The following is an 11,256-nucleotide window of genomic DNA, read 5'->3' as shown; positions in this document are numbered from 1 at the left end:
CTTTTCCTTTGTCTTGCAGTTTCTTTTCGAAATCCTTTCTCGTCATCCATTTTCAAAGCATTGGTCGTTGCTGCGGTTCCCAATTTGCTGATTATTGTTTCCACGTATATACTGGTAGTTCCCACGAGTATTTGCCATTTGCAAGTCGTATTTTCCACCAGTATAGCAGCGAATAACAGTCTACATTTTAATAATTTAATTATTTAGACGAATTAATTCACGCGACGATAGAAAATAAATTTCTATAGGAACTTCTCCGTCTTGCAGAGAAAACATCATTTAAGGAGTCAAATAAAGAATTGTTTAATATTTAATCTAATTTTAGTTCAAATTTTTTTAAATATTTTAATCATATAAAATTTTCTAGGCGACAGAAAATCAATTATTTAAGCTATAGAAAGTCGAAATAACGGTAATTTAAAATCAAGAATCCTGTAATTTACTACTTTCTATATATATTATAAGTGAATAGTATGAAATTTAGTTAAAATTTAAACAAGATTTAGCTTTCCTGGTATAAGTTCCATCTTAAATAATACATTTTTATATATAAATTCCCACTTTTCTCCATTATTAATTCGTTTCCTCTCGCTCCACTTCTTTATTATTAAATCGAAAAATAAAAAGGAAAAAATATTAGACAGATCCGAAACACGTGTTCACGTTTCACGTGTTCATAACCAATCGCGTCATTTCTTTATATCGCCACCTGGCGAAAAAAATCATAACTGATATTTAAAACGTATTCATTAGAAGTTATTATCACGTTACTTCCATCATGAATTTGTCTTTGCAAATTTTTTTCCTAATTTTTCCGTGCCTCGTATACGGAAAAACTGCAAGTAAGTCGTTTATTATTATTATAAAATATTATACATTTAAGATATTTTCAAATTGTTTATAATTCAGGAGTATTGCTTGCCGTAGAGAAGATGCGGATTATTCTTCATCCGCATCTTCTCTGTGATAACGAATTTCTCTATGTTTATCTTTATGATAAAAGTTGATAGTTTTCTTCTTATTTTTATTAAATATTTAAGAATATTTAAAAAAATTTAATATATAATCTTTCAAATTTTAAATTAATCGAGATGATGTATGGGAATTTTAAACGCTAGAGATTCTATGAAACGTATTTACATACCCCTAGATGTATTGATTCTTAATTATCATAAATATGTAAAAATAAATTTAATAAATTCACTGGAAACATCTGTTCATTTTAAATCGATTTTAAACTTTTTCTTTCGTGACATTTTACACATTTAATAAAATTCCACTTCGATTAATTAAATGAATTCGTGATGAAATTTCTGAAATTCTTCCATTCGTTTAAATTAAATTAAATAATTCGAGTCATTCGTCCTATGTAATTCGCATGCTCGACATATTTATGATAAAATAAAGTGTGTTAATAAATAAAATGATTTAAAGTATTAGAAAAATAAGAGTTTTATAGGTGATAACTTTAAATTATTGTTTTTTTTTATGTTAAAAGATATTAATTTGGATGAGGAAACTGCCTATCACATCTGTTCAAACATGGTTTCTACCTATTAAAATCTTAATATATAACGGCTAACTGACGTTTTAGCCGCGCAGTATATCAAGAAACTTGTCTAGTTACTTACAAAAATCTATCAGAATTGCCATTGTTTTTTAAATCGGATGAAGGAATCGATCTGAGAGCGAATCACTTAAAATGGATCTCAAAAGACGCATTAAGATGAGATGAGCATCAACAACGAATTTAATCAATCGTCTTTCAATGACTCTTCGGGTCAAAAGGACGGCATTGAAACCAATTGTTGACACTGCCTTCGTTGTAATCTTTCCGCCCATGTAAATGGGAGGACATTTTTAAAATGAATACGATTTATATCACCAATTCTTTCTAATCCCATCGTTAGTTGAACTTCTGTATTCCATTCCTTAGCATCGTAAGAATTGGTATAAGTTCTTCGTAACGTAACCCAACTCCTTTCGTTTAAAGGCAAAGTTAACTGACGAATGCATCAATTGGGATGTGAATACGTCAACGCGAGTGAGGAAAATCGAGTTAACATTTGAAAAAGAGTCAAAATTTTCATTTTACTGCGCTTAAAAAATGTAAATATTTAGCGAATTCGCCAAAATTAAAGATGACAATTTCGGAAATTATTCGTTTTTCTATTGTTTTTGTTTTTTTACTGTTCTGTTCGCTCTGTGCACATCAGAAAATAGAACCGTCGAGAGGAGGTAAACTGGGTATTTTTCTCCAGAGATGGTTCCTATTCCTATAAATTAATCTTGTTTTTAGTGACTAAAGCAAAATCTTAATACAGTAAAGATACATTTTACATATTTTATTTGCTCAAAAAATAAAAATAATAATAATAATAATGAGAAGAAGGGCCCGCTACAGGACGAAAGGGAACTGCTTGACAAGGAGGCCCCCACACAAGTTCTCGACGTCCTGTTACTATGCCCATCATGGATTCGACAGGCCCACAATGGACGACAGAGTTGACAAGGTGAGGAAGGTTCCACAATGGGAGGAGGAGGCAATCCTGGGACAGGACAAATCACCAGGATTGCCTCCTTTCTCAACCTAATTCCCTTTTTTTTGTGGGGGAGTAATTTTGGAGAAAGATGACTCAAAAATTTTCTCCTGCTGTCATACGTTTAATTCGAAAAGACTTTGGATCGATAATAATTGAAAACGTACCCGAAAAGAAGCGATAACTGCGACATTAACAAATTTCTCGCGCTATACTATTTTGTATTTAACAATAATTGGGTCAGTAAATATAGTTCAAACGGCTTCCGATCCTAAATTATTCTAATGTTTTATATACGAGTATATATATATAAAAAGAAACGGTCAACGGATGCAAAGTTTTTGTAGAGTTATTCTACACGCGAACTTACCTGACACGCGATGACGGGCACACCCTACTCAAATTCAAAAATTCGATGGAACTAGACGGCCACATACCAAAATAAATAGTAACCTAGAAAAGAATTAATACATTTCTTGACAAACGTGAGAAAATTCTTAAAATAAAGCGTGTTATTTAAACGAGATAATTGTCTTACGGACCGTCATGTCATGTGTACAGTTTAAGGGAGGGAGGGGTGGCAAAACGATCGAGGAATTGTCTACGTAGGTTATTTTCCTTGGTACAATGTTTTTAACAGGGAGGAGGGGTCTTAAAAATTAATGGACAGCCCTTAAAGTTAATTGATATAAAAAAATGATGAATTTAATACACTTTGTCTATTTTATACCTTTTCTCACGTACAAATGAATATGTTAGTATAAAATTCAGAAACTTGTTAATAAAATCTCCCATTTATCTTGTTAATATAAAAGTTACGAACGCGGAAATAGAGAGAAATATTTTTGTCGCGTGTAGATTTTTAACTCCTGTACGCCAACCATTGAATAATTTTATAAAATGCTGTCGTCTTCCGGTATATGAGGCTTTCCTTTATCCGCTCTTATTCTCAATCTTGCCATTTAAATGTAAATTAATACGCCTTTTGGGCGGAGACTTTACTACACAGTAAAGAGCATTCGGCTTTATCAATTAGCCCACGCGACTTAGTACAGAGATGTGGAAGGATATTCTGCGATTCTAGAAAATTTTACAACTTTTAAGTATTATTCCGTGAGTTAATGTTTAATATTTATAATATTTAATCATATTTCGTTTGTAAAGGGTTTAAAACAGAGATTTACTTTAAAATATTGAATTAGTGTTGTTGGTTTGTCTTTTTCACTGTTGTTATTACATGCGTTACACAACAAATACAGTAAGACAAGTGTGAAACCGACTCTAAATTGACTTCATGCGCAACACTTCGCTCATTATACATGACGTACTTCCGTTCTCTTTTGGTTTCCGTTTTTATATGGAAAAATAATTTCTCTGCTTCATATCCTATAATTCTTGGCGTTGATAGTCACAAAAACCAAAGAAATGTATGCTACTGTTGATACTTCTGTGTACTTTGGATAATAAATTACGCAAATTTTTTAAATTTGAATAAGTATTAATTTAAAAACTTCATAACTGTGTTACCTAATCTCTTTTATCGATTGTAACGGTGTCGAAGCTACGAGGGGCTATGAGGTGGCTAAACCCCCTAAAAATATAATAGCCCCCCAGCTTAATTAGTAATGCCTATATACAGTAGGCCTATATATAATAAGAACCTTTGCTTTCGCTTTCATCACGTAGACTTAGGCTACTATCAATTTATTTTACACGTGGACTGTAGTTAAATCAGAGAAAGGCGTACATTCGTACATTCATCAAACTCTACGAAATTCTAAACAATAAATTCGGAAGTAATCGTTAAATAAAGTAATTACAATACACGAAATCATCTTCATTGTCTTCGATAAGTATTGTTTCCTTAATAATAAGTATCAAAATATTGTTGAAATAATTATTCTGGATTATTAAATTTTCAATTGAAATATTTCAATACAATTATATAAATTATTAAATTTTTTTGTTTCAAAATTAGTATAATTTTATATAGCAAATACTTGTAATTCAATATAATGGCCGAGCAGTTAAAATGGAAGCCTACCGTTTGAGGGACCCGGAATCGAATCCAAACAGATCGAAAAATCCCATGAATTTTTCGAGGAATAGTCCTTCTGGATATTTCAGGCCCATTCCTGACCAGGAATGGGCCTGAAATATCCAGGCTCTCTGAAAACACCCCTCTTCTATTACAGGCTCTCTGAAAACACCCCTCTTAGTGCCTCGGGGTATGGAAAGTTAAAAAGAAAACACTTCTTACTTGTAAAACTACGAAAAACGCAATAATTCTATACCCATAATAGGGGGTATCACAAGAAAGAAATTATCAAGTTTGGGTGCTACTATTAATAAAAGTTTGGAAAATATTGCTATATCCGTAGGAGTATAAAAGTGATTTAAAGATTTGCACAAAAGCAATAAATCAATAGTGCTGTGGTCTGGGTCAGTGGATTCTGGATTTTCCACTAAATATAGTAGTTTTACGTAGGGTAGACATAATATGGTTTATGGGAAGGGAGGGCAGGATGGAAGGTTTAACTTTATGATATAAAAAAAACATAAAACAACATAATATAAAGTTTTTATTTTAATCAGTCTCGACAGAGATCTTACTTGTTACTTGGTTAAAAAAATGTGTAATTAAAAATAATTAATATTAAGTATAAAATCTGTTAGGAATCATGAAGTTAAAACGGCAAAAATTCCATCTTGCCTTCAGGGAAAGGGCAAGATGGAATAATAGGATATCCCTACATTTTACAATTGGCACATAAAAGACATCCATTTTGTGTCTGTACATAGTTCATGTGCCCAACCACAACACACTGGACACTGACCCAGTCCTTTGTGGGCGGTTCCACATATGGTTCTCCACGTAATACACAAAACCTTCATCCATCGCCATCTGCATTGTTTCTTCAGTCCAAGAACCTCTGTTGTTCTTTCTTATATACTGTTCACTATCTAAAAATAAATAAATCCTCAATTAGTTAGATAAATTGAAAACAGAAATCAAAATAATTGCGCACGGGCAACATGAAAACTATTCCATTTTGCCCTAAAATGCAATTTTCCAATAGGCATATAGGCAAGATGCCCATATGCCCATTACCAATAATAATATCAACGCTTTAAAAATCCTTGAAGTTTTTTCCTTTTTAAAAATCAATTCATGCAATCTATCCCTAATAGGCACTTTGTATAAAAATAAAATAGTAATACTTACCTTGTAGGTATAAATAATAACACCGCAATGATTGCGAAATAAGAAATACTTGCACACGTCACTTGATGGCACCAACCGGTCTGAGTCGCCGTTCGTAAATACAAGATATCCGGGTGTCTCTGTATGCATGGAGATTCTGGTGCTTCGTCGCGCGGTTCGGGGTGGGTAAGTACTTTCCATCTTGCCCTCCCTTCCCCTATATAACGCAAAAAACAAGACGTTTAAAAAGTAAATGCTTTTTCTGGTTTGTACTGCTAGATACAAAAATCTTTAGAGGGAGCTAGAAAAGAAACAATATGCCTTAGAAATTTTTTCACTACCTGAGGTAGCCTACTAGGCTTTATTCGGAAAAACTCAGAAATGGGATGGAGCTTTGTTCTGATCACCTAAATCCGTATCTGAATATATCTGGAAAGTTTACGAAGCAGTTAAGGCATCAACCTACCGCTCTGCTGATCGAAATCTAAAGAAAATAATCGGCCCGGAACGGGACTCGAACCCGCAACTCCCGCTTACCGTTCAGATGCGTTGCCAGTTACGCAGTTTCTTCCACAATATCCTAAATTGTGTAATAAATATTAATTAATTAATTAATTATATATAATCGCGGATAAGTAGTGTGGTAATTGGATAATTTTTTTTATTTGTATGTTAATTTTATTTATTATCAAAGAAGATATATTGCGTTTTTTGTATACGAGAATATTTACATTTTAAGTAAGAGCTGTGTACCAGCAAATTATATCCGAAATTAATTCAAAACATGGGAAGAAAATTATATTAAATGTAATAATCTACATTTTATGAGCCTAGTTATTTTTATTAAATAAAATTGAAACATTTAAAAGTTTAATTAATTATAAAACCTCTGCATTTTCCTGTTAACAAATGTGTTCAGAATATTAATTTTGATGCATTAAAATCTATAAAACACTACATAGAATAGCGTATACTGTACTTATACAATACTATGTAAAAGTACAGTAGAGAACCGAAAATCGGAATCAATTGGGGACTGGGGTTGTTCAGATTAGTGATTTGTTCCGATTACCGATTATGTACGTACGAATAAATATATTAACGTGTCCGATGTTCATATTTTTCTCCGTTGCGTGTCGCTTCGTGTTGAATTTTCGTCGATTTTAAGCCTAACGAAAATTTTTATAATAATAATCGAGGCTATCGTATCGTTAAAAATTATTTATTTATTTTGTACAAACAAAATAAATATATTGAAGAATATAAAAACATAAAAATTATACTTTAGAAGTAAATCTAGTATCAAAAACGTTCGATTCAGCACGACACAGTCCGACTGAAAATCGTGCCGATTACCGGCGATTCCGATTACCGGGGTTCCGATTAACGAGTCTCTACTGTAGTATACAGTACTATAGTATACACTACTTTTACAGTAGAGAAATATAGTGTATATAACATTGGAGTAAAACGGTGTATTACGATAGAATTAAATTAACATGTAATATTTTACGTATAATTCTATATAAATAACTTCAACGTTGTTATAATACTTACATTTTGAATAAGAGCCTTATATATATATATATATATATATGTTTATTTATTTGCTATTTTTTAGAGGTTGCTAAAGTAAAACCTACAACAAAAGTAAAAGGAGCAATTACCTGCTACGTGTGCAAAGCCGATTTTTCCTCCAGTTTTGACTTAAACGATACATGTTTCATGCCAAAAGATGTTGCAGATCTAACCACGTGCAGTCCGAATTCGAATTTTTGCGTGGTACAATTAATAAAAACATTTTTATGATAAATAATTTTAACTATTTTATTAATTATATGTTTTATTTTACAGGCAGACGTAGTTAGAATTATGGGCGTTTTGGTATCCCTGGAACGACGTTGCGCTACCGAATGTGGTCATACGTGCATTAGTAAAAGTTATGGAGCGACACAGGAAACTTGTACTTATTGTTGCGAGGAGAAACCCGATTGTGGGTTAGAAGAGGATATGGCAAAGAGGCGTCAATAATTATCCTCATTCGTAGAAAAAATAAATAAATAACCTTTTTCTTTCATATTTCACGAAACATAAACAGACAAAATAAAGTTTTTGATATGATTCCGATTGGATCGGAATCAGTGGCGCGTTATAGCCTCATGGAGGCCCCATAAAAGTGTTGATTTCACACATTTTTCTACGGGGGTAAATATTTCCTTATAAAAGATTGGTTTGGATCTCACTGTCAGTGAGGGCCCCAATCAATTGCTCTGTTTGCCCATAGGATAACGCGCCATTGATCGGAATCATTTTGAACGTTACTGCATTAAGTTCTTTAATTAAAATTATTTTAGAAATATACTTGCATGAAATTATGAAAAATTAATAAATTTATATTTCGTATGTTTTACTCTTTTGCCCCGTGGACATATTTTTCAATTGGGTATTAAGAGGCCCTGTTTAAGAAATCAGGTTAGGTCCAAAATGGGGGCAGCCGGATGGTGAAGCACGGAATTCAACATATTCGGGATGGACCGCCCATGAAAAATTTTTGAAGTTTTTCGCCTGGATTTAATCCTGGGTCTCCCAGAGCAGTAGAACGTCGCCTTAATTGTCTGGGATTTTTTAAAAATTCTTTCCGTCCTGTGGCACTAAGAGGGTTTCTTTTAGAAAGCCCATTATGGGTTTTGCCAAGCCCACAGTGGTGTGAGGGACGGGGCACAACAATCCAGACGGACCACCCCCGCGAAAAATTCCGTGAAATAAGTCGATGTAATTTATTCAGTTGATGGATTGTTATCACGTAGAAATGGTCAACTCAAATGCCTGAATCTATATTGGCGATCTCGAACAATCGAAATAGAAAGTACAGTAATTGCAAATTTATGACTACCTACTACTCACGTGAATAAGTTGGCAGTTAGAAAATATTCGCAAAGTCGTTTCTTCAATATCAGAGGTCTATAAACTATTGTATACGTAATTAAAGAAAAGGGATTTGTCAAAAGTACTGTACATCATTGGATACAACAGGGAAAGAGAGGGTCAATAGTGGTTCAAAAACTATATACGTAATTAATGGTCGTTAACTAACTTGTAGTACAAAGTAAGAAAAGCTAGACTATGGCCAGACGTGACTATCGATCCATTGTCAACGATTACATGGTGTAATCCATGAAATCACGATGTAAGGAAGGAAAGGTGAGGGAGCTCTAATAAGTCAATGCAGCAAAATCTGTCGCATTCCTTTCATAGTTTTCCTAGAGTTCTCTAGATGGAGCAATGTGCAAAACTGTCTATTTTCCCATTCAAGTGTAGTTATCTATGTAATAGTTTCATTTTAATATACTATAAACATAATCATAAAGTAAATGCGAATTTTTCAGAGAGAGAATAATTAGAGATTAGACATTTTCTGTTTTCAGTCATTTATTTAATTAATATCATACTACAATAAAAAAAATATTGTATTGCAATAAAGTATCCATAAAAGTTGTTTGTTTTTCTTGCTTTTCAACCCAAGCAAATATTGTTTTGGTTTTGCATATTGGGGCATTCTCAATTAAACGTAATAATGAATTATGTATGTGAGCATCTCTGCTGCATGTTCTACGCAATCTTCATAAATAGATATTTCTTCACAATGCTTTTCAAAGTACAGTAGAGCGTCGATAAGTGGAATGGCCGGAAAGTGGAACGATTTATCAGTCTTGGATAAATAATTATTAATTAATCATTAATCTCAGTATAATTGCTGATAAACATTTATTTAAAGATGTACAAACGTTTGCATCTTTTATTTTAAAATGCATCTGAAAACGGCTTCTAAACTAGGTTAAATACGTTTGTGCATCTTTCAGTAAATGTAATTTCTTTTTACCGGATGTTTTTGATAAATTAATCCACCTCTATTTTTCACATTAACAAATTCAGCTTTATTAAATTGAAAAAAAAGTATTGCACGTAGAAAATGCCTCGATGCAAAGTTGACATACAGTTTCCTTCACATGTCTACAGAAAACACCACAGGCATTAATAGTGCAATTTCCATGTGTGAATGGTTTTATCAAGCAATAAATCATCAGCAGTTGGTACAAGTGTATAAATGTTGGTGCAGACAGATGATCATTTCTCTCACCAGCATAATGAATTGTTTCAAAGAGACGCTAAAACAAAAAATAAAAAAAGACGAATCCAATTGATGTAGATTTCTTTAATTTAGCTTATATGCTTACCTCAAGTAGATCTTAATTAATTTTTCCTGTTAAAGCACATCTATAATTGCAGTTTTATAAAAAGTACTGAATTAGATCTACAGCTTACACCAAAGTAACTCGCCCTCAGCAGTTTGGAAGATACTTCTGTTAGTAGCAGAGCCGGATCCAATAGGTGCGAGGCCCGATTGAATTTTTTGCGGGGCCCCAGTGGCGTCTTTAGAACGTAAGGGGCCCTGGGCCAGGACCAACATGGGGCCCCCTTAAGGAAACAGAAAGAATAGTATATTACAGACCTAGGGCATTGGCGTAGCCAGGGTTTTGTTATGGGGGCCTAGTAGAGGCCAGCCTGACACGAAATTGAATTATTTCAAATTATTGGTCATTGAAATGAAATTTACATTGGAATCTGCAATAACTGAACACACATATAATATGAAACTTCCTTTAACCATACGTTCTCGTAATCACGTAAAGAACACGCAGTACGTAGTGTTTTCGGATACATTTTTCACCTTGCGCACAATTAGCCGTTGACCTTTTCTTTTTTTATTTATTTTTTTATTTAGTCGCCACAGTTATTTAACTTTGTCGAATCCTTTCAGCCATCTATTAGTACTCAAGTAACTGATATTCAGAAGTTAGTCACAGACTGGGGACCCTGGGCCAGAGCCCCATACGCCCTGCTATAAAGACGACACTGCAGGGTCCTTCAAACTTTACATAACAAAATTAATTAACAGTTCATTTACATATTCAAATATGTTGTTTTATATTTTATAATAATATACCTAGATATTTATTTTTGTAAAATGTACTATTTTTAAATATATAAATTTTGATGTGATGCGGAGCCCCTTCAAGCGCGGGGCCCGATTGACTCCAATCGCCTCAAATCCGGCCCTGGTTAGTAGCATTTCAGTCTTTAATAATATACTGGGGTGCAAAGTGTCTTTTCCAAACGAAATCTGTTGATATGTAAAGTCTGTCTTCTCTGGAAATCATTCGCCGCCATTTCAGTAATAATTCCAGCTATTTAGGTCCTTTAAACGAACTTACTTTTTCTGAATATGAGGTGTATCCGGTATTGCATCCCTTCACAAAACGTTTTGCCCATCATTAAATAGCACGTTTAGAATTAATTTACTTAGAAAAGCATTTTACCGCTAACAAATGAAACAAATATTTTTAAAATGTATATGAATCAAATAGAGCACGCTGTTAAGCCAATTACACTTATTGCACCATCTGGAAAATAACATTTGAACAAATAAATAACCATGAACGGTTCTGTAAA

Source organism: Centruroides vittatus, unplaced genomic scaffold, assembly GCF_030686945.1.
Source record: "Centruroides vittatus isolate TY-2023 unplaced genomic scaffold, ASM3068694v2 contig_1416, whole genome shotgun sequence".
Classification (NCBI taxonomy): domain Eukaryota; kingdom Metazoa; phylum Arthropoda; class Arachnida; order Scorpiones; family Buthidae; genus Centruroides; species Centruroides vittatus.
Note: the sequence above shows the minus strand (reverse complement) of the source record.